This window comes from Furipterus horrens, unplaced genomic scaffold, assembly GCF_987537825.1.
Source record: "Furipterus horrens unplaced genomic scaffold, mFurHor1.1.pri manual_scaffold_17, whole genome shotgun sequence".
NCBI lineage: Eukaryota > Metazoa > Chordata > Mammalia > Chiroptera > Furipteridae > Furipterus > Furipterus horrens.
Genome location: NW_028327187.1, coordinates 10,511,595 through 10,533,209, shown reverse-complemented (window position 1 = coordinate 10,533,209; position 21,615 = coordinate 10,511,595). Strand labels below are relative to the sequence as shown.

Below are 21,615 nucleotides of genomic sequence, written 5' to 3'. Positions count from 1 at the left end.
CCCTGTCTATTCCAAATTAATTTTCTCATCTTTTAATCATAAATTGGTGTTGGAGTTTATTAAAAGTTGTCTAAATTGATCAATATTATCATGATTTCTCTTCCTGAGCCTTTTACTAAGATGAATCACATTGATCCCGCCCCACTCCCCCACATAAAAAAATTAAGGCATAATTGACCTACAAGTTGAGAGCAACCCAAAGGGCACCTAGTTCTATATTCAGAGGCCTCAATAAGCACATTAGAAGAAGAGCTCTAAAACCTTGTGCAGGTGGGTAGACATTGATGAATGAACATTTTCCCCATCTGTCTGTCCTATCATCCAGTCATCCATCATCCATCCATCCATCCACTGTTTCCTAGGTACCTGCTCTAGTCAAATAATGTGCAAGGCACTGAGAATATAAAGAACTGTGTATGCGTTGTTCTTCTGTTGTTTACAATCTGTCTAGTGAGAAGATAAATTAATGGAATGAACACTATAGTATGGCCCTGGGGGAAAGTTAATGAAATCAGAGGAGACTGTTATTCTGCTTGGGGCAGGGCAGTTAGGGAGGATGACTTTTGAGCTGGCTTTTGAAAAGTAAGCAGGAGACTTCTAGGCAGAGTTTGGAGAAAAGGGCATTCCAGAAAAGTGGCCAAAAACTTATGGCAGTGATTTTCTGAAACTCAGGGTGGAATTCAGGCTCCAGGAAGACACAGCTTGGACCTTACAAGACCACAGTTTGTGAACCACAACTGTGTGGGGGGGGACCTGAGGGTCACTGGTAAACAGTCAGAAACTGGGAGCAGCACCTTGGGGTAGGTGTCTAGCCTCAGAATCTTGTCAATCAAGCATTAGGCATGCAATTAGAAATATTGTTAGCTTCAAAGCTCGTGTTTCCCTAAGGACCTAAATTATCATTTGCTCACTCTCTGATTACCCCAGCACCATGATGAGCCAAGTTCTACCTAGCCAAAACAAAGCAAGAATGCTCCTAATAGCTTTAAACACGCTTTCAAATTTCGTTGGCAAATCAAGTCAGCTGTCGTATCTTGCTGGGGTCTGAAATTGACAACGAATTGGGACCATGCAGAGCCCAGTTCCTAGCAATAAGTAATGTGAGGAATGATGTTCGTAATAATATCCTTGAACAATTTTCATTTTGATGTGTGCTAATGGTAACTTGAAATAGTAATCAGGGACCAGATTTCTGATCGGCTGGCACGTAGTTGTGTGGCAAGTGCTGCCATATCCTGCTTGAAAACCGATTAGAAAATGTTTTCTATTATTTCTTGCCAGGAGAGGTCAAATTCTGTTTAAAAAAAAACCCAAAAAACCTTTACCATATAATCAAAGTTTCTCTAGAGTGGCACCTTTATTTGCAGAAACATTCAATTGAAAATATAGCTCAAGGAAACTAAAGGATGTCAATCAACAAGTTGCTTTTTTTTTTCCGTAAAGGTCATAAGGTTACCAAATTTTTCAGAGTTCTGACTGTAGTGTTTTTCCCCTATTTAAAAATCTGTTCTATGCCCATGTCAATAAATGTTTGAAACACTGTGTGCAGATCCTTTTTCTGATGGCAATGAATTCCCAAACGAAGCAACCCTGCTTTACAATTATCCGCTGTGTGTCTGCACCAGCTAAACACTTTATCACACTTTACTTTTTGTAGTCTGCATTATGCGAACAGAAGAGAGTTAAGAATAAAAATATGATAAACATCGCCTTCACTTCAAAAATCAGTTCAACGGCTCCTCAGAGATGTAGCAGTTATCTGAATAAATGGACTTAAATGGTTCTCAATCTCGCCACCCACAGGACCACACAAAAGAATACCTTGCATTTCCATAAAACCCCAAATCATTCATTTAATAAACATTGACTCATAAAATACTGTGGAACACAAAAGATACTATGCAATGTAGTAGGAATACAAATATCCTTAAGATATGGCCCTAGGTGTCTACATAGTCACAGGTTAGCATAATGGCCCTTTACATGGGGCAAGTATCAGTTACTTGGAGAGTCTTTTCAAAATGGACATGCACAGTGCTGAGGCCACCACCCAGGGAAGTAAAAGCTGACATGACTTGTGAAAGTTTGCTAGTTTGATAGAGATAGAACTGAAGAGGCACTATGGGCAGAGGGCTTAGCACGTACAAAAGCACTAAAGCAGCCCACTTCCCTCTAAATCTCCTTATCTATACAATGGGAATACCAATCGAGTCACGGGGTTACTGTGGCGACGCAATGAGAACAGGGAATGTGAATACTTGGTGCGTTGCAGATGCTCAATCCAGCTTAGTGGCACTCTTTACATTAACATTCAAAATAAAATGGATGTAACCCATTGGCTTTTTTCACTTAGTGTGATCCTGAAAGAATGGCACAGAACGGATTAAGCTGAAGTCAAGATGGAAGGGAAAAAGTCCAGTTTGTAGCATGGAAGGGAAAGGGTTAACACAGCCGTATACTCAGAGAGGGAGGACCTAACTTTGGGATACGGGGGCCACCAAAATCAGATGCAGCTAATAGTTTTAGAAGACTTTATATATCTGTTAGTCACCTTGTGATGGGAGAAGGAATTAAAGACTGGTTATCTGATCTTAAGGAAAGGAAAAAAAAAACCATGCTGCATATATATTCTGAGTACATTTTGGTTTCTCTAATTGCTATTTCCTTGTTCAAGTGGTCAGGATAGAAAATAAGAAAATAAGGTCTGTGTCTGTATGTGGGGATGGTAGCAATGAGGGAGAGCATATAAAATGGTACAGCCACTTATGAAGACAATTTAGTGGTTCATTACAAAGCTAACCATAGTCTTACTATACAACCCAGCAACTGCGCTCCTTAGCATTTACCCAACTGATTTAAAACTTATTGCCCCACAAGAAGTAGCCTGCAAATGCTTAAAGCAGCTTTCTCCATAACCACTGAACATTAGATGCCACCAAAATGTCACTGCATAGGTAAATACATAAACTAATTGTGCGTATACATGTGATGGAATACTATTCCGTGGTTTTCAAAAGCCACAGAAAGACATGGATGAATGTAAAATATATATTGCTAAGTGAAAGCAGCCAGTTAGAAAGACGACATACTGCATCATTCAATTTTTATAACACTTTGGAAAAGACGAAACTAGAGATGGAGAACAAAGTGCTGGGTGTTTCCAGAGGTTCCAGGAGGTAGGCAGAATGTCCAATAGGTGAAGCACAGTGGATGCTTTAGGGCAGTGATAACATGGTGCATTTTTCACAAGCAGCACACAAAGAGCAAATCTTAATGCATGCAAAGTTTAAGGAGTCATTTAAGAAGTCATCCGGGAACGGATGTCCGGATGGAACACAGAATGTGGCAGAAGAATCCAATTACGTGACATACGTATAAACACCACCTCACAAAGGCGGAGTGGGGAGCAAAAGGGCAGACCTGAGAAACTTCGGAAATGAGTAGTGTGCCAAACTGAATAGAAAATAAAGTATGGATAAGCATGTACTGCATTTGATAAAAATTGTCCCACGGAGGTAGGCGTTGACAATTCCGAAATCATTGTGCATGTGCATTGGAATTGGATGATTAAGTGAATGGATGGCAGGAGTTGGAAGTTACAGACCAAGGTGGGGCGGGGAGAAGGCTCTAATGACCCATATGGTGGTGGATTGCAGTTAGGGACCTCAGTATAAACTCATGATTAGCTTACTATTGATACAGACAGTTACACATAGAAGTGTTTATATGCGTGTGTATAAATTCTGAGCTAGAATATAACTTAGAGGGCAAAATCTGGTGAACACTAAGCCCAGCCTGGTGATCAAGATTAATAATATCAATAGTGAAGAATTGATTGCTGATATCCTGTGCTAAGAAATCATTTTACCTTTGTGGACTTCCTTCCCCAAGTCGAGAAAAACATCATACAAATCCCAATTGAGGGACATTCTACAAAATCACTGTGAAGGTCACCGAAAACAAGGGGAGGCTAAGAAATGGCCGAAGTCAAGAGGAGACTAAGGAGACATGACAAATCAATGTACTGTGGTGTCCTGGATGCGGTCTTGTAAGAGGAAAAGGACATTAGGTAAAAAACTAGGAACCATGAACAAAGCATGAATTTTAGTCAATAATAGTATCAGTATTAGTTCATTTGATGTGGCAAATTAACTCCATTTATGTAATAGGATACTAGGATACTGGGCATGGATTCTATGGGGACTTGCACTGTCTTTGCAACTTTTCTCAAAATCTAAAATGACACTAAAAGAACATTTATTTAAAATATTGTAGTAAGATATTATTTAGTTAGAAAACAACTGGGCAGAGACTGAGATAAAACCAGAAGAACTTGTAAAAACAATGGTGAAGAAGAGGAGGAGAAGCGGCAAAGGGTATTTTGAGGGATGGATCAACCTGTGAAGATTCCCAATACAAAGGGAAAAGGAGAAAAATATGCATACAAGAGAAGCTGCTTCAACTGCAGTGACATGTAAAATCTTACCTGGCAAGGCTAAACAGCAATGCTGTGGAATGCACTCGGTCAAGCAACTTCGTTTGCAGTTACCCACAGACTAATTTTATTTCTGAAGAACCGCATTCCGAAGTTTACGCAAATCCTGAAGCCTACAGAGATTTATTCTCAGTGTCTTTCTATTCCTCACATAATGCTCTAACATCAAACTGCTTTAGATGTGAAATACAATTTGAAAGTTCACTATTGGAGATTCCACACGTAAACTATGGCTTTGGCTTTGTTTACCATTCCAAGGGGAATCCAAGATTTTTCTCGCCTCCAGATGGGTTCCCTTGTTTCGGTGCTTTACAACTGAATTGACAGTAAATGCAAAAGGAATGGCTCTTGCAGGGTCACTATTGGAACTAAACTTTGAGAGATTCACCGTCGCCAATAAAGGTGAAGCTACGTAGACCTGTGTACTATGTTGGACTTGAAATATATCAGAATGACATAAACTGAGAGACTGTTGGAGTGGGCTGTGGGGGGAAGGAAGCTAAAGGGCATCAGATGATTATTTCACACCGCGCACATGTTAATCTGGACGAGACTAGCGTTGTGATTGTCTCCTTGAGAAACAAGTTGGCGGTCTTATGATTCTGAATTTCCCTGAAGTATTTATTTTGTTATCCCTATGGGTAATTATAGCTTATTAGCCGTACTTATATTCTCATGTTGCATAGTAAATTATTCTCCTCTCTCTTCAGTGTTTACACCCTTCAGACAGTTGTATCCCCGCCCCTTCTCCCCTTAGTCATCACTTAGCTAAATTGTATAGACGAAATTCTTTTAATCTTTGCTCATAAATCAATCCCTCTGGCCCCTTAATCATTTTTGTTACTCTTCTCTGAACTCTCTCCAATTAATCTATATCTTTTCAGTTAATGAGTTTGGAGGAGCTGAATAGCCCAGGTGTGATCATACTTATGTTTGGTCTCTGTGTCTGTAAATGCATGCAGCATCTTCTGTAATGGGGACTAAAAAAACAAAAACCAAAAACTAATAAATGAACAGTGGCTTTTCTGCCCCATTTTATACTACTCCAAGTGGTTAATTAACTTATAGCTATGGGTTTCATAAACAGTTACCATTTCTCAAGTTACAGGTCCTGCAAGACCACAGAATCTATTATTCTTCCTATGTTAAGCAACTAGTCACAAATACTTCAAGTATCTTTCAAAAATAAATCTATTTAGGTTGATCCAACCACTTACTTTCAAAAGAAACTTATGCTTAATTCTTCTAAAAGATATTTTCCCCCAAGCCAGTCTGTGTGTATAGAGTTGAGTGGGGTCACTGGAGAAACTTAGATGAAGAAATGGTTTTGAAAAAACTGAAAAGAGATGAACTCGCCATGAAGATGACGCCCAAAGCGAAGAAGGAAGCTCCTGCCCCTCCCAAAGCTGAAGCTAAGGCAAAGGCTTTGAAGGCAAAGAAAGCAGTGCTAAAAGGCATCCACAGCCACAAAAAAAAGAAGATCCGCACATCACCTACCTTCCGGAGGCCTAAGACACTGAGGCTCTGAAGGCAGCCTAAATATCCTCGCCAGAGCACTCCGAGGAGAAACAAGCTTGACCACTATGCTGTCATCAAGTTCCCTCTGACTACTGAGTCAGCCATGAAGAGATAGAAGACAACAATACGCTTGTGTTCACTGTGGATGTGAAGGCCAACAAGCACCAGATCAAACAGGCTGTGAAGAAGCTCTATGACATTGATGTGGATAAGGTCAACACCCTGATTAGGCCTGATGGAGAGAAGAAGGCATATGTTCGACTGGCTCCAGACTATTATGCTTTGGACGTTGCCAACAAAATTGGGATCATCTGAACTGAGTCTAGCTGGCTAATTCTAAATATAAAAACTTTATTCTAAAAAAAAAAAAAAAAAAAAAGAAATAAACTCACTTGACTCCTAAAAGATTAAAGGTTCTTTCTGTAGGAAAAGGTAATACATTTTTGGAGCACTGTCACTTTACAGTAAGGCAGGTTATTTCAGAATAATGATTTCTTTCCAGAGAGTGCAACTCACCTTTCACTTTCAATAGGCATTCAGCATCCTTTAGCAGAAATGATGGGTTAGTCTACTCTTGATTTGGGAAAATGCTTCCGTTTGGGGGTAATTCACCGCAACCATTACTTGCCATCATCAATTCCCTTCCACTTCCTTCCTGCTGATATGACTTTGCCCTGTTCAGTGTAGTTACACCCAAGAGAAGTTATCTACATCGTGCAACATTTTTAAATTACTAGACGCTACAGAATAGGCTCCATGTGAAAAGAGGACGTCAGAATACATTTCATACTTCCACACGGGTTGATGTTGATGATCCTTTGAAGGCAGTGAACTACAAGGCATATAAAAACCGGAGACTGACTTAAAACATGCTGCATTTAAAATGCTATTGCTAAGAAAAAAAAAAGAAAATCTAAGTGACAGGGAAATTAGGAGTAACCAGTGATTAGCATAAAATAGTCAACCTGGGATGACTTGATAGAGAAAATGAAGGGTGAAATTAGGCAATTTACTTCCTCTGGCATGTAGCTTTTGAGGAGAAAATGTGTTCAAACAATAGCTAAAGGAAAGTTTGATGCTTATCTGTATATAATATTTATCCATGTAATGATATTCCTTTGCTATGTGCACAAACACGATGAGCTGGGCTTCATAAACTTACTGTGGCTCTGAAATATTCTTTTGGCTTTTCGGTTCAAAGACCTTAATTTATGAGATCAATTACACGAATAAAAATACAACGCATTGTGGGGAAGACAACAGATTTTCTGTAACTAGAAATGATCTCTTTTAAAACATTTTATAAAAGATTTTATGTATTTATTTTTAGAGAGAGGGGGGAGGGAGGGAGAAAGAGAGGGAGAGAAACATCAATGTGTGGTTGCCTCTCGCACGCCCCCAATCGGGGACCTGGCCCACAACCCAGGCATGTGCCCTGACTGGGAATCTAAACAACAACCTTTCAGTTTGTGGTACGACGCACAACCCATTGAGCCACACCGGTCAGGGCACAAGTCATATATTGGTTCATTTTCTAGAGCTGTTTGAGGAGTAAAGTAAGGATGTAACCAACAAGAAACCAATAGATGCAATGTATCTGGGTTTTCAGTAAGTTCATTTATTAACATAAAAATTATTTTAAGGCTACTTAAATATCAAAATTATTTAATGTAAAGCCCTGGCTGCTGTGGCTCAGTGGATTGAGTGTCGGTCTGTGAGCCAAGTGTCGCTGGTTCGATTCCCAGTCAGGGCACATGACTAGCTTGCACGTCAGGTCCCCAGTTGGGGGCACGAGTGAGAGGCAACCACACAGCGATGTTTCTCTCCCTCTCTTTCTCCTTCTCCCTCTCTCTAAAAATAAAATAAGTAAACAAACAAACAAATAAATTATTTTAAAGAAAAAAAGGCAGTTCCATTAAAAAACAAACAAACAAAAAACACTGATGTTGAGAGCCAATGGACATAAAAAGAAAATTTAATATAGAAGTTGTGGGACCAGGAGAAGAATTTCAAGGATAGCAAACAAAGGACAGGCCTCTGAATGAAGCAAATGTAAATGACGGGCACTCCCCAGAGCTGTGTAGATATTGATACTCTCCTTTATTGAGTTCCTGTCATGCACTGGGTACCATACCAACTATATTCATACAGTGCTTCTCATTTTTTTTCTATCAAAGTAGCCTTAAGAGCAGAAGAAAGTAATGCTACTAACGTCTGGGAGCATGTACCAAAATAGGAAATGCCTTTGGTTGATCTGGGAAATTAACATAAACTTTGCATTGTACTTCATAACACATAATTTTTACTATAAAAACAATGCTTTAAGTCACTTACCATTGATTCAAACAGTCACACAAAGACAATGGTGCAGGTCAATCCTATGACATTTCAGCAAGTCCAGCCTTGCATATGTGACCTCATTTAGTTCTCACAGAAGCACCCCGAAGTAGTTATTTTTCTCATTCATATACATGTGCAACTTGGAGCTAAGAAGCCATGTTGAATCCAGGCGTAGCAGCATTCAAAGTTTGTGCTGGTGGTATCATGCATATACTACCACCGAGACTGAAGAACTAACTAGTTAGGCAGAATGCTGAAGACTAACTATCTTGTCCAACAACTTCATTTTACTCAGAGGAGAACTAAAGCCCAAATGAGATCTATGGCAATGAAGACACATAAGGTAGTGGGAGCACTGGGAGCAGAGACTCAGTTTCCATCTGGAGGTCCTTCTCTAATTCCCCACATGTCCACACTTAGTTCTCTTTCTATTATTGCTTATTTATTTTACTTTATATTATTTTATTTTTTAAAAGATGTTATTTACTTATTTTTAGAGCGAGGGGAAGGGAGAAAGAAAGAGAGGGAGAGAAACATCAATGGGTGGTTGCCTCTTCTGCGCCCCCAACTGGGAACCTGACCTGCAACCCAGGCCTGTGCCCCGACTGGGCATCGAACCCACGACAACGTTGTGATTCTCAGGTCTGTGCTCAATCCACTGAGCCACACCAGCCAGGGCTATTATTGCTTACTTAGTTGTCAGACTTTTCTACTAGACTATAGAAGCCCGAGGAGGGCAAAGACTATGATTTGCTCATTATTATATCTCCAGCACTCAGCAAGGTCACAGGTGCAGAGAACGTACTGAAAAAAATATTTTGTTCACGCATGTACACCAGTTGTGATGCTTTTTTATTCATCACAGCACACGGTCTATTTCAACATTTTTGCTAGTGATCTGGAAGAGTGTGGCTTTGAGATGGTAGATGACACAAAATTCTCTCCATATAAGATGCTGTCACAACAGGGTAAACACTGCAAAATCAAGGCCTAATGAGACTGATGAGAGGGTTAAAATTTCCCTATAAGTGTAGGTAGGGTGCCATATTTAGGAGGAAGAAGTGTATCTGAATTGCACTCTCTGACCTTCCACTTTTCACAAAGAAATGGTATCTATAAGACCCCTATAAACTATTCCACACAGACATTGCTGGGGCATCATTCAGAAGTCATTAGAAAAAAATACAAGGGTACCATTCCTCCTTTCATTCAGTGAAACCCACTGCAGGAATACTGTAGGAACCTGTAGGAGATTAGCAGGTAGTCGGGAAAGGGTTAATAGACACCTACGGGACAATCTAATTAAGGCAATGGGAGTAATAAGCATTGAACAAGGAGAGTGGAGAGTCAGGGCTCACTCATCTAGGAGAATACTGCCTTAGGACTAATGTTACTGCTATTTAAAAGTAACATACACAGACACTGCTTTTTAGCCAAGTTAAATACTTACTTAAAAAAACAACAACAGTCTTTAGAAGAACATAATAGGATCCAGAGCATCTACAACATAATATTTGATTAATATCCAGGACAACAACCCCAAAGTACTTAACATATAAAAAATTGGAAAACTTGACCCATTCTCAAGGAAAAGATAATCAAAAGAGACCAACTCTGAAATGATACATACTCCTACATTTGAATTCTGGTAACAAGATTTAAAAAAAAAATTATTTATTTACTTTTAAAGAGAGGGGAAGAGAAGAACAGGAGAGAAACATCAGTGTGGGAGACATAAGTAGCGTCTCGCACACCCACAACCAGGGCGCCAGCCCACAAACCAGGCATGCGCCCTGACTGGGAATTAAACTGGTGACCTTTCCTTTCACAGGCTGGCACTCAATCCTGTGAACCACACCAGTCAGAAACAACATGTTTAAAGCAGCTATTGTAACTATCCTATGGGATATAAAAGAAAATATACTTGTCATGAATAAAAGATAGGAAATCTCAACAAAGAAATAGTAACTATAAAAAAGAGCCAAATGAAAATTTTAAACCAAAAAAACCCAAGCTGAAATACAAATTCACTCTATGGACTTAGCAGTCTATGGAAATGATAAAACAGTCAGTGAACTTGAAGATAAGAAACACAGAAACTATCCAATCTGCACAATACAGAATAAAATAAAATAAAATAAAAAGATAAAAATCATAAGCATAGCCTCCCAGATCTGTGAGATAGCAAACTGTCTAACATATATATTTGGAATCCTAGAAAGAAAAGTAAAAATAAGGCAGAAAAATATTTGAAAAAAATGGTCAAAATTTCCCGAAACTTGGTCAAAGATACAAATTCATAGATTCAAAGATTCAAGATGGACAGTAAACCCACATCACTCTGTCTAGTGACATCAAAGACAACCTGCTGAAAGCTGAAGTTAAAGCCTGTGAGTAATGCCATTTTCTTCACGTGTACTTTCTCAAAGGAACAAAGATAATAGCTATGAAATCAACTACACAGAGGTCACTGACTGTTGAATTATTCACTTAAAAGAGATTGGCTTTCCAAAGAAAATACATAGTACTTTACCCAAGGTTTCTGAATTCATTATCATTATACTAAAAATGATTTAAACTGGATAAAGAAATGCATAAAAAATTGAAGAACACTTGTGTGTGTGTATATATATATATATACATTTGTATACAAAAGATAAATCCGTAGTGGTTTCATAGAGGATACTGTAATGCTTAAGACTATATCCTTCATCTTTTTGACTGACATCCTGAACTACATACATAACAATCCTTGATACATCTATAAGACAGACTATTTCATTGTGTGAATTGTACAGACAGAACAATATAACCCCTTCAACAAAATAATTATTGACATATTTCTTTAAAAATGTGGTTGCAAGGCTTTCCCCCATCAAACACACAGATACTGAAGAAAAGAGCAAATCAATTTATAGTTCATTCTCATGGCACAATCTTTTCTACAAAGTATAAAAAAGCATGGCTCTGATTACCACTTAGTTAGCATATTTTTAAATAGGCATTGGAAAGAAGGGAGAAAAGGTATCAGAAAAGGGGAAAATATTTGGGGAAGAAAGCTTTACAGATATGTTTTCTCCCCTCTCCAGACGCAGTCATTCCCAATGATTCCGGAAGTGTGCTATCAACCATCCTTGGCGAGTACTATGTTGGCCAACAAAGACACATGGCAACTGTGACTTTAATCTTATTGCATAGAATTCTTTGAGTCCTGATTTTGTCATGTACATATTAGCTATTGTTTCTAGCTTTGTATGATCTAAAAATGTATTGTTTATCTTCCATATTCTCCCATTTATTGCTAAAAATGTTGAAAAGGATAACTCTATGGCAAGCCACTGCATACTTCTCAAGACTGAATTAAAATGTACAGAATTTAACTAACTATATATAAACCCCTCTAATTCCTACCAAACTTTTCTCATGTCCTCTTTTCCACAAGGAAAGCACAAGATGTAGGGTTAATTCTCTTACTGGATCCTTATTTCATGTCTTTCCCTTAAAGTGTTATTTAGTAATCCTACCAAGAAATGATACAACTTCTTGATGACCATTGTTTTCTTTCACGAAGGTCTATAATCTATAGGATGGAAATTCTAGTTTAGAATTATGCTAAGAGTAGTTGTTACATTTACAGATCCAGGTTGCATAGTTTGCACAAATCACTCCCATCCCACTCCCCTCCCTCTTTGAGAAAAAATCAGGGCATTTTTCCATTTCTAGTCCTATAGAAGTTGCCGTTTATGGTGTCTCCAAAACTGGTAATAGCAATTTTGTGGTTACCTCTGTAGCTTTTTTTCAGTGCCCTTAGACCCAGTTCTTCTATGCCTGGGGACTTAAGATACTCATAGAGAATACACATACTTTCAAATTTTTCACTTACTTTCAGGTTCAAATTACTTCTTATCCATGTTCCACTCACCCTATTCTGTTTGAACATCATTTCCATTCATAAATAAGTCTGGTTGAATAACAGTTCTGTCAGCATTTATTTTTAATGACATACCAAACAGGACTTAGCTCTTCCTTCTTGATTTAAATTAACTAAATATGTACACACATTCAGTGGTTCTTAGTATTTTTTTAACAAGGCTCTGGCCTTCTTGACACTATATTTTTTAAGACTTTATTTATTTTTGGACAGTGGGGAAAGGAGGAAGAGAAGTAGAGAAACATCGATGTGTGGTTGCCTCTTGCACACCCCCAATTGGGGAACTGGCCCGCACGCAACCCAGGCATGTGCCCTGACTGGGAATCGAACCAATGACCTTTCAGTTTGCAGGCCAGTGTTCAATTCACTGAGCCACACTGGTCAGGGTTATTCTTAAAATTATTATGTTGTTCCCTGCAATGTGTACTTGGTGCTATGCTCTTCTAATTACCGTGTCACATTTGAACTTATCAAAGAGTATCCTGGGAAGTCACAGTGATCAAATGATGCTTTGGGGTATAGGGCAGGGAAAGAGACCCATTGGGCGGGACTCCAAACAAGACATACTCTACGAATTGTGATATGTGTCCTTGTAGTTTCTTGAGTCAGCACTGTATGTGCCATGTCCATTCTGGTGTGTGTCCCTTCTGTGTGGGGATACAAGAAAGGTTGAGTATGACTGTTTTATTTTTATTTTATTTTTTTGTTTTGGCTGGGTGGTGGCGTATGACTGTTTTAGATACTCCCTTTTTTTCCCTATCACCTAGAATTTAGGAGTATTTCATTTTGAGAATCTCTCATCATTTAAAATATGTAGTCATTCAGGAAAAGGGGGACATATCTTTCATTCCACTAATTTTTGGAATATGTTTTTCTGAAGCCCATGACAGAGACGGGACTATTATAAACAACACTTCCTCCCTTCATTACAAGGGGCTGCTCGATGACACAGGAAATTGATCCCAAGGTTCCTATCACTATGCACTCACCAACCAGCTCTTCCTTCCTGTTCAGAAGAATGACTAGAGTAGCAATCCTGAGAAGAGAAATTGTCACCAAGGCAACAATTTTAACTGCACCATGTACTTACCATCTCCTATTTCCCAGCAAAGGGTGGTAATAGAAAAAAGACATTATCTTCAGATAAAAGTATTTCTTTTTCTTCTACCTAAATACTGTAAAAGTCATAGTATAACAATGTGTGGGATTTTGTTTTTTGTTTTTTGGGTTTTTTTTCTTTTTTTGCCAAAGAATGTGACTTTATGGTGCTCCTGTCAATTTGCCCGGATGATTGGAAATAAGACTAGCAGCAATGTAATATATCTTATCATCCTGGACCTCAGGGGGCAAGAATACAAAGACATTCCAAAAGCCAAAGCATTCCATGTCCCAACTCTCAATTCAAAGGCTTCACAAAATCCAATGAGAATGGCAGATGTGTCAGCGTGACATCCAGAGCAGAGAAGAGGAAGGCAGAACTCTGCAAATTTAATTTTGGGAAAGTACCGTATTCTTCCCTCCATAAGATGCACTCCCCCCCCCCCTAAAAGTGGGCAGAAAATGTCTGTGCGTCTTATGGGGCGAATATTGTGTCACAGACTGTGATGTGTATTACCTGAGCTGTCAGCTGTTGCGACAGCTGTTAGAAGACAAAGCGGTGGGGCCACATGAAACCCCTGGGGACACTTAAATGTCCCACTTTACTGCTGAGTCTCAGGGCGTCTGGTCAGTATGAAGGTAGTCAAGAAAGTGATATCAGTGATTGTGAGCAACTGAGCTTCATCAATTCTGACAGTAGCGATGATGAGCTCTTGGGGTTCCCAGGAAACTAGAAGAGTACTTGAGCCTTAAAGTCTCTCCTCATTTTTTAATGACAGTGATGATGGTTCTTAATACCACTGTTGCCTGCTGTTCACGTTACATGGTTGAAACATTATTCTGATATATTTTCTTAAATATTTTAGTACACCATTGGGTTCAGAATATTTTTTTTCTTGTTTTCCTCCTCTAAACCTACATGCATCTTATGCTCAGGTGCGTCTTATGGAGCAAAAAATACAGTACATTCACACCACCACACCTCAAGGTAGTCCTGACAAATTGCTTTAAAAAGTGGAATTATCCTGCTTCTTTGTGGCCCTGTGTTCAAAAGATCCTCCCAACTGTCTGTGACTTGAGGTAGCCCTTCTGTAGGGTAGGAAGGAGCAGTTAGTTCCTTGTTGTGCAAACAGCAGTATAAAGGCAGGAGACTGGCTACAACTCCGATACACAGATCAAAATGCTTTGAAGCCCAGGTAATTGGGAAAAAAAAAAAAAAACACTGCACAGTGAATAAAAGGAAAGAACGAGTCAGAAATGATGGCAGATGGTCGGTTAGGAGAGAAATTTAGTGTGAGAAGAGGGCACGTGAAGAGTTTGAAAAGCTGGTGATAACAGAAAATGTTGGCATTAGAAATAGGAAGGTAGTGGAGGGTTGCTGGGGTCTACACTCAAATACAAACATGGGGCCAGGGGGCCGTGTTTAATCAATAACCAGGCAGAGTTCAGCCAGGGGACTCTATCTAGGCTGGTGGTAGAAACAAATATGGAAACTAGGATAAGACTATCGACTGCTTAATCCAGTCAATAAATATTTACTGAGTACCTTCTGTGGGCCAAGTATTGGGTGAGGTATATAACATCCACAGATTTTTTTAGCAGTGAGTAAAAGGCAGGGTAGCCTCCTTCCTCATAGAGTCTATGGTCTAGTGAAGTGAAGGGAAGGGACAAAAAAAAAAAATACACTTGGGCTGAGTCAACACTGACAGAAAGTGGCAGGCTCACTGAAATGGGTCCAGGCAAGAATAGGTTCTAGCATTCTACTGTGAACACTGAATTTTCTAACCACGATAGGTTATATCCTGAAATTCCTCCCCCAGTAGCAGTCTCTTAAATTTCCCACAGCTCAGTGCGATCTATTGGAAAGCAGAAAACAGTCCAGTTACAATAAGAAAGTCACAGCCCAGAGAAGACACTGACCTTAAGTCTAGTGAAGTAGCTCAAAAAAAAAAAAAAAATGAGTAGCAGACAAAGTTGCAAGTTTCATTTTGAAATTTCTATGGTTGACGTACTTTCCCTTTTTATTTCAGTGGAGGAACCAGAAAGCTGAACTAGTAGTAATTGGTTCCACTTGCAAAAAACAAAAAACAAAAAAAACATTATCAAGAGCCTTGTTTTAAGTATCAAGTATATAAACATAAAGTCTTAAGTTTCGAGTCTTACAGTCCCTAGTGTTGAGGAGAGATGGTGAAGGCAGGATAAGATAATGGGAATTGGAAATAATATCATTGGCGCTTCAGTCCACTTCTCCACAACCACCCAGGTCAGTGCCCCAACTCATCCCTCAGTTGGCTGGTCCTTCAGTTTAACTCTTGCTTATCCCAGACAAAGATAAAGCATGTCCTGCAAAAGGAAGCCTCTTCTGGCAGTGCTGCTTCAAAGCAGAGAACGAAAGGTTTGGCAGATCTCTTTTCATTTCCGCCAACTGTATGCATGTGGGGGTGGGAGGGGCGGTGAGGAGTGTGTGTGTATGCAGCAAGTGCAGCAGAGAAAAATGACACGGTCAATATGTAGTGTGTCAGGGCCCTTGGTTTTTGCACGTAAGCAGCTCAGCTCCCAGAACCATATCTTCTGAAGCAAATTGCTTCAGACCGCGTTTGGCATGTAAGCACTTAACATTTTTGGATGGAAAGAATTCAAAGCACACAAGAGCGAAGATGGGAGTTCAACCAGACCCCTTTTACTCATGAATAGAAGTCAAAGCATTTCAAGGGGCATAGACGAGATGATCTCAGGAGATGCTTCCATCTCTAAAGAGCTGTGAGTACAAGTTGCTTTGTTCAGAGAATTCAAGGGGCTAGTTGCATACATGGAAGTAGCATGCCCATGAAGTATTTTCTTTGGTCCTGGGAAGATAGGAAGAGACAGATAAAAATGCAGACAACTCTGAGGACCTTATAAGATCACCAAGTCTCTCTTGCTAGCACATCTTACACTTGGCACATTTGTCTGCATTAACAGTGACTTCAAGTTCCTTTTTGACCCAGAATAGAATGACCTCAATCTCTCCCAAAGGAACAGAGAAAGCTGATTTTGAAAGTACGACACCCACGAAAAAACTGATTCAGAACAATAAATGAGTGCTAGCGGCAAGGGAAGAGATACCTCTTCAGGAGAAAGAAAACGGCCAAGTTTCTCAGCATGCTCTTAAGTTACCAGCTCCAGTAATTACTGGATTTCACTCCAAGATCCTGCAATGGTAACTTACTGGGCAAAGTGATGGCTAATATTGACATTCCTTCTGAGTAAAATAAAAATAAACCTAGAAATGTAGATGAAATCCTTTAAAGAAGCAATTAAAACATCAACAGTTGTTAAACTGCCAGATCAAATAACTCTGAATATCAAACAGAATTCTTTTTTAACGTTATAGCTTTAGAGGAAAAGGAACTCTGCCTTTGCCCCAACATGCAATATTGAAAATTGGGAGCAGCTTGTGGTTTCATTCCACACAGTTCCCCATGGTTCGGCATGTGGCTCTGTCTCCAGCCGGAATGAATCAGGGAAGGAAGGGGTCAAACAGAACGAAAGCAAAGGGGAAGACAAAGAATCGACAAGCTGCTGTGTGTTCCTGAGGGAAGTTATAAAGTCCCAATCGCCAGAGCACTGTCAATCATGGAGCCTGGAAAGCTCCAAGGAGAAAGTGTTTGCAAACTACTCCCTTTGCTCCATACCCTGCTCCAAGGCAGGAAGATAGGGACAGAAGGGCACAGCAAAAGGTGTCCACCCAGGAAATGAGAAGAAAAGAATATGTCTATAACCAGATAGACAATTCATGATCGGGCTGCTACAGTTCTGAATTCAGGCAGATACTAGTATTAGTTCATGCCCCGGCCAATTAAAAAGCCTATGGACTTGGTTATGGGATCACAGCTGATTTCATTTCAACGTACAGTGTGTTCCCCAGCGACCATGTGCTAGGTATGGTTGGAAGCAGATGGATGAATAAGAAATCACTTCTGCCCTCCAAGAGGTAGTCTAGCAGGGGAGAGAGGACACATACGAGGAACTCTAGTACGGGACAGGTGTGCGGATGGAAGTTAAAGGCGCTGGGGTATCACGGGCAACTTCTCACTTCCCACCCTCTGGGAGCCTGTGCAGAAGCTAAGGTCCCTCGTCTTTCATCACTCGCTGTGGCTTGTTAACTCTGCATTAGGGAATTCCATGTTCTCCCATGGACCCATATCGCCCCGTTAAATCATTCTTTATTCTTCCTTTTCTCCAAGTTACTTTGAAGGTAAACCCCCCTTCAGTCTCTTTGTTCTATTCGTGAACCCCAAAAGACTGTCATCATGACTGATAGTACTAAAAGGTACCTGGATCAAGGAAAAGGAAAGCCATCCTTTCTCAAAGAAATCAGACGTAACGCCTGTGCCAAAATCTTTTATTTTTATTTTTATTTTTCAATTACGGGTATTTTTTATTGTTGTCCTATTAGTTGTCCATGCTTCCCCAATTGCTCTCCCTTGTCCCGCCCATTCCCCCACTCCCACGGTCTAATGTCCACTGAAAGTACTAAGAAGTGCTCTTCAGAAAAAAATCTCCCAAAGCCTTCACCTATCTCCTCAACATTAATTAACATTGGTATTCTCATGCTGTAGTATTCAATGTGCTTCTTCTTATTCAATTATGTATTTTTGCTTTCATCACTAGTACTCAGACACCATGTACAGTATTTTAGTCCTATCAGGGGTTCAATTCAACTTTGTGGGCTAATCTGGAATCTTTCCGATCATAGTAACTTTGTTTCTACAAGAAAACATGCATTTGTTGAACAATCAACCTAAAAAAAAAACCAACAAAAAACAAAACAAAACAAAAAAACCTTCTGGAATAAAATCATCCCATAAACCGAGCGTTTGCCTGTAAAGCTGTGCATGGGGGAATCCCTTTTCGTGCTTAATGAATGGGCTCTAACAAAGTTACTTCTAAAGAAGACTGCTGAGTAAATGTCATTTTCCAGTTAAGTTCTAATATAGGACTGGAAAGAAAACTTCCAACTAGAAACACTTTCTATGCTTCACTATAATATCACTGACTTACCAGTGTAGGGCCCACTCTGCTCCACCCCGCAAACCAGAGCTTCATAGTATAAACAGGAATGAGAATAAAGTATGCCTGGGAAGTTATTTCTTACTCTTGCTAAAATTTCTCTAGGCTCCATTAATTCACTTGAAAGGCCACTCAGCAATGGAACGAGATCTCGAATGCATGCTCATTTTACCACACCACATTGATTGACTGAAAATAACTTTTTATATGACAAATACATTCCTACGGAGGCACTACCATGACAACCAAACCGCCGACTTGTGTGATTACACTATACAGGACTGATGAATTACATATGCCATATACATTGCACAACTGTCAGCCAGACACTTCGTGGGTCTGAGCTTGCAGCCAGAATGTTAGGAATAAGACAAGTGGGGGTTCTATGCATCAGGCATTGGGCTAAGCATGTCACATGGGTTAACTCACTTCCTAGTCCTAGTTGCCTTCTATGTGTGACTAGCATTTCATACACGAGAAAACGCACGCACAGTTTACTGTAGTAACTTGCCCAAGGTCACACACTTAGTCAGTACTCGAGTCTGGATTTCAATCCAGGCAACCAGCATTAAGTGACTTTGAGATCTTACCCAGCATGCCATGCAATAATGCCACTTCTGATTACAAGAAGGATGATGATAATATAAGTAATAATGACAGCAAGCATGACGCACTGTTCCAAGTACCTTCCATATATCAACTCATTTAATCCTCACAACAACCCAGTAAGAAGTAGGTGCTCTAATTTTTCTCATTGGTGAAATAGGAGAAGTTGAGCATGCAGCATTTTAATAACCTCCTTGAGATCACACTACTCAGAACTAAAAGATCCAGGCAGTCAGGGTCCATTATAACATGTGGCCTCTGTGACAAAGAGAGCTGGGTATAATAAGCAAAAGGAGTGGGCTAGGAGCTTATGAAAATAATTCAGGCTACACTATTTCCTAGCTCTGAAATCTTACCTAATAGCTTCATGATCTTTATCTATAAATAGAGAACATTTTTAATATCACAGGGAATAGGGTAAGGATTAAACAAGAATGTACGTGAAAGTGCTTTGCAGAATGTAAAGTGCTATATAATTGTATGTAATTGATGAATAGAGTGATTGAGTGGGTAGGAATCGACGAGGACTTTTCTGTATGCATGTAAAGTGTGATTATTAGAACATGCAACACTCAGACAGGAAGTATGACCTCCCTCCTATTTGCAGCACGGTCTTCTGGAATTTTGGGTGATGCTATAGGAATAGTGTATTTGTGATAATGTCTCAGGTAAACAGACCTGACGTCTGTTGTTATCATTATGATATACAGACTGCTGCAAATGGCAGCCTGGGGCAATGATAAAGCAATCGGTGCTTGCTGTAGTTAACATGGACCATTCGATAAATCCATTGCAGCAAATCCAGCTCACCAGCTACTTTGCGTCTCTCCAAGAACTAGTTCAATCCTTAAGATGAGCACTTGTGCTGGAGAAGAATACAAGTGGTTCTAAAATATCTCCCTTCAGTACATCCCTCTGTGGCTTATTGCATTGTATCATCTCAGGATAGTGCCATCAGCAGAGATCAACAGTTCAACCCCCACTACACAATAGCACTCTCCTTTAGGAATAAACTTTATAACAGAGGAAAACACTTAAAAATCACGGCAAGAACAGCAGCCACTAAATGACAGGTAGCAATGGCCTTCTCAAATCCTTAGTAATTTTGAAGAGAAGAACAGCAAAGAACTGTCTTGTTGAGACCCTGGCTGTAGACCCATCCAACAGCGCACTGGCACTTGCTATTCTGCCCCTTAAAAACAAGGTTGGGGGGAAGCTGAGGACGCCCATGACTTGTCACCACGCGAAGGAAGATGGATCTATAGGTGTGGCCACCAGGGCAATTCTGATGTTATTATGTTCAATTAAAAAATATTTAAAGATATAGTGATACTAATTCTTATTTTATGTACATGTTTTCTAACATAAATATATTCACATGTCAAGAATAAGTTCTCCCTCATAGTACCTTAGAATGTTTTTTATGTGAAGAACTTCTTGTTCAAATGAACTGTTAAGTAAAATTTTAAAACATACAAGGGGAACTTAAAAAAAAACAACCATATATATATAAATGGAAACTCCAGTAGCCCTGTAGCCAAACCCCATCCCCCAATCAGAAACTTGTAGAATCTTGAAGAAATCCCTGCTTTATTATCACATGTTGCCCAAATTATTTATTAACTAATATACACTCCTGTGGTTTTCATCCCCACATCACGCCAATCACATTTAGTCTATGTTCTTCTCTCCTAGATGGTCAAAATCCTTAAGACTGCACCGCCACAGATATCTGCTTGACAAATCTCTACCGAATAAGTGGGACACTCTGGGATGAATCCCTGCCCTTCTCTGGTCTCCACAAGGGGTGACTGAACCTGCTGGATCTTTTAGTAATCAACAGGGAGCAGAGAGGGGCAGTCTGGGGCTACGTTCCTCATAGGGACTCATTTAAGGCAAGGCTTTTTGTCATTAAACACCTCTCTCAAGAGGCAAACAACTGCAGATCGAGATAAAAGGAAGAGTGTCCCTGGTCCACTGAGGTAACTAACTGACTGTTGAGTACAAATAGATTATGCCACTGGTTTAAGTAAAACTAAACCCTCAAGGATTAAATGGAAGAGTACTCCTAATTTTAACGAATCTCTTCAATGCTCAGATCCTGCACTTTATAGCAAAATCTCTCCTATTTCTGGCTTGACAATTCACTCTAAAAAAAGCAGAGTGGAGAAGACTTACAAGTGAAAACAAGGTACATTTGCATTCAGAATTTTCTTTCTGGTTCTGAGGTTTGAGTTTTGCTAAAGAAAGGACATCCAGGCAGTTTTGACACCATCAGCTCAATACTGGTTTTTTTATTATCTCAGAGGGAGTGAGGGGGGATGCCAGGATGGGTGGGGAGGTGGGGTGTGTATCAAAGTTCCCAGAAGCCTTGACTTCCTACTGTAAGGAAAAAGGACAGGTTTTTAAAAACGGGCAGAAACATACGTTAGAGCTAATCTTCTGTTTCTACTTTGGAATCTGAGAAGGTGGAAAGAAAGCTGAGGTTCCTTTTGATTTTAGTCCTTTATCTATCCAGCTAAGGACAAGTTCAATCATCTTAGTAAAAATTTTGTTATTTCAAAGCAAGAACAAA

At 39.7% G+C, this 21,615-nt stretch overlaps 1 protein-coding gene and 1 pseudogene across 2 annotated transcripts in view; one reads left to right on the top strand and one right to left on the bottom strand.

Annotated features, from left to right (window-relative positions):
- Positions 1–21,615, bottom strand: part of EDA (ectodysplasin A) — a 284,456-nt gene that overhangs the window by 87,464 nt on the left and 175,377 nt on the right. The window lies entirely within an intron of this gene.
- LOC149990477 (large ribosomal subunit protein uL23 pseudogene) lies at positions 5,853–6,328 on the top strand (annotated as a pseudogene).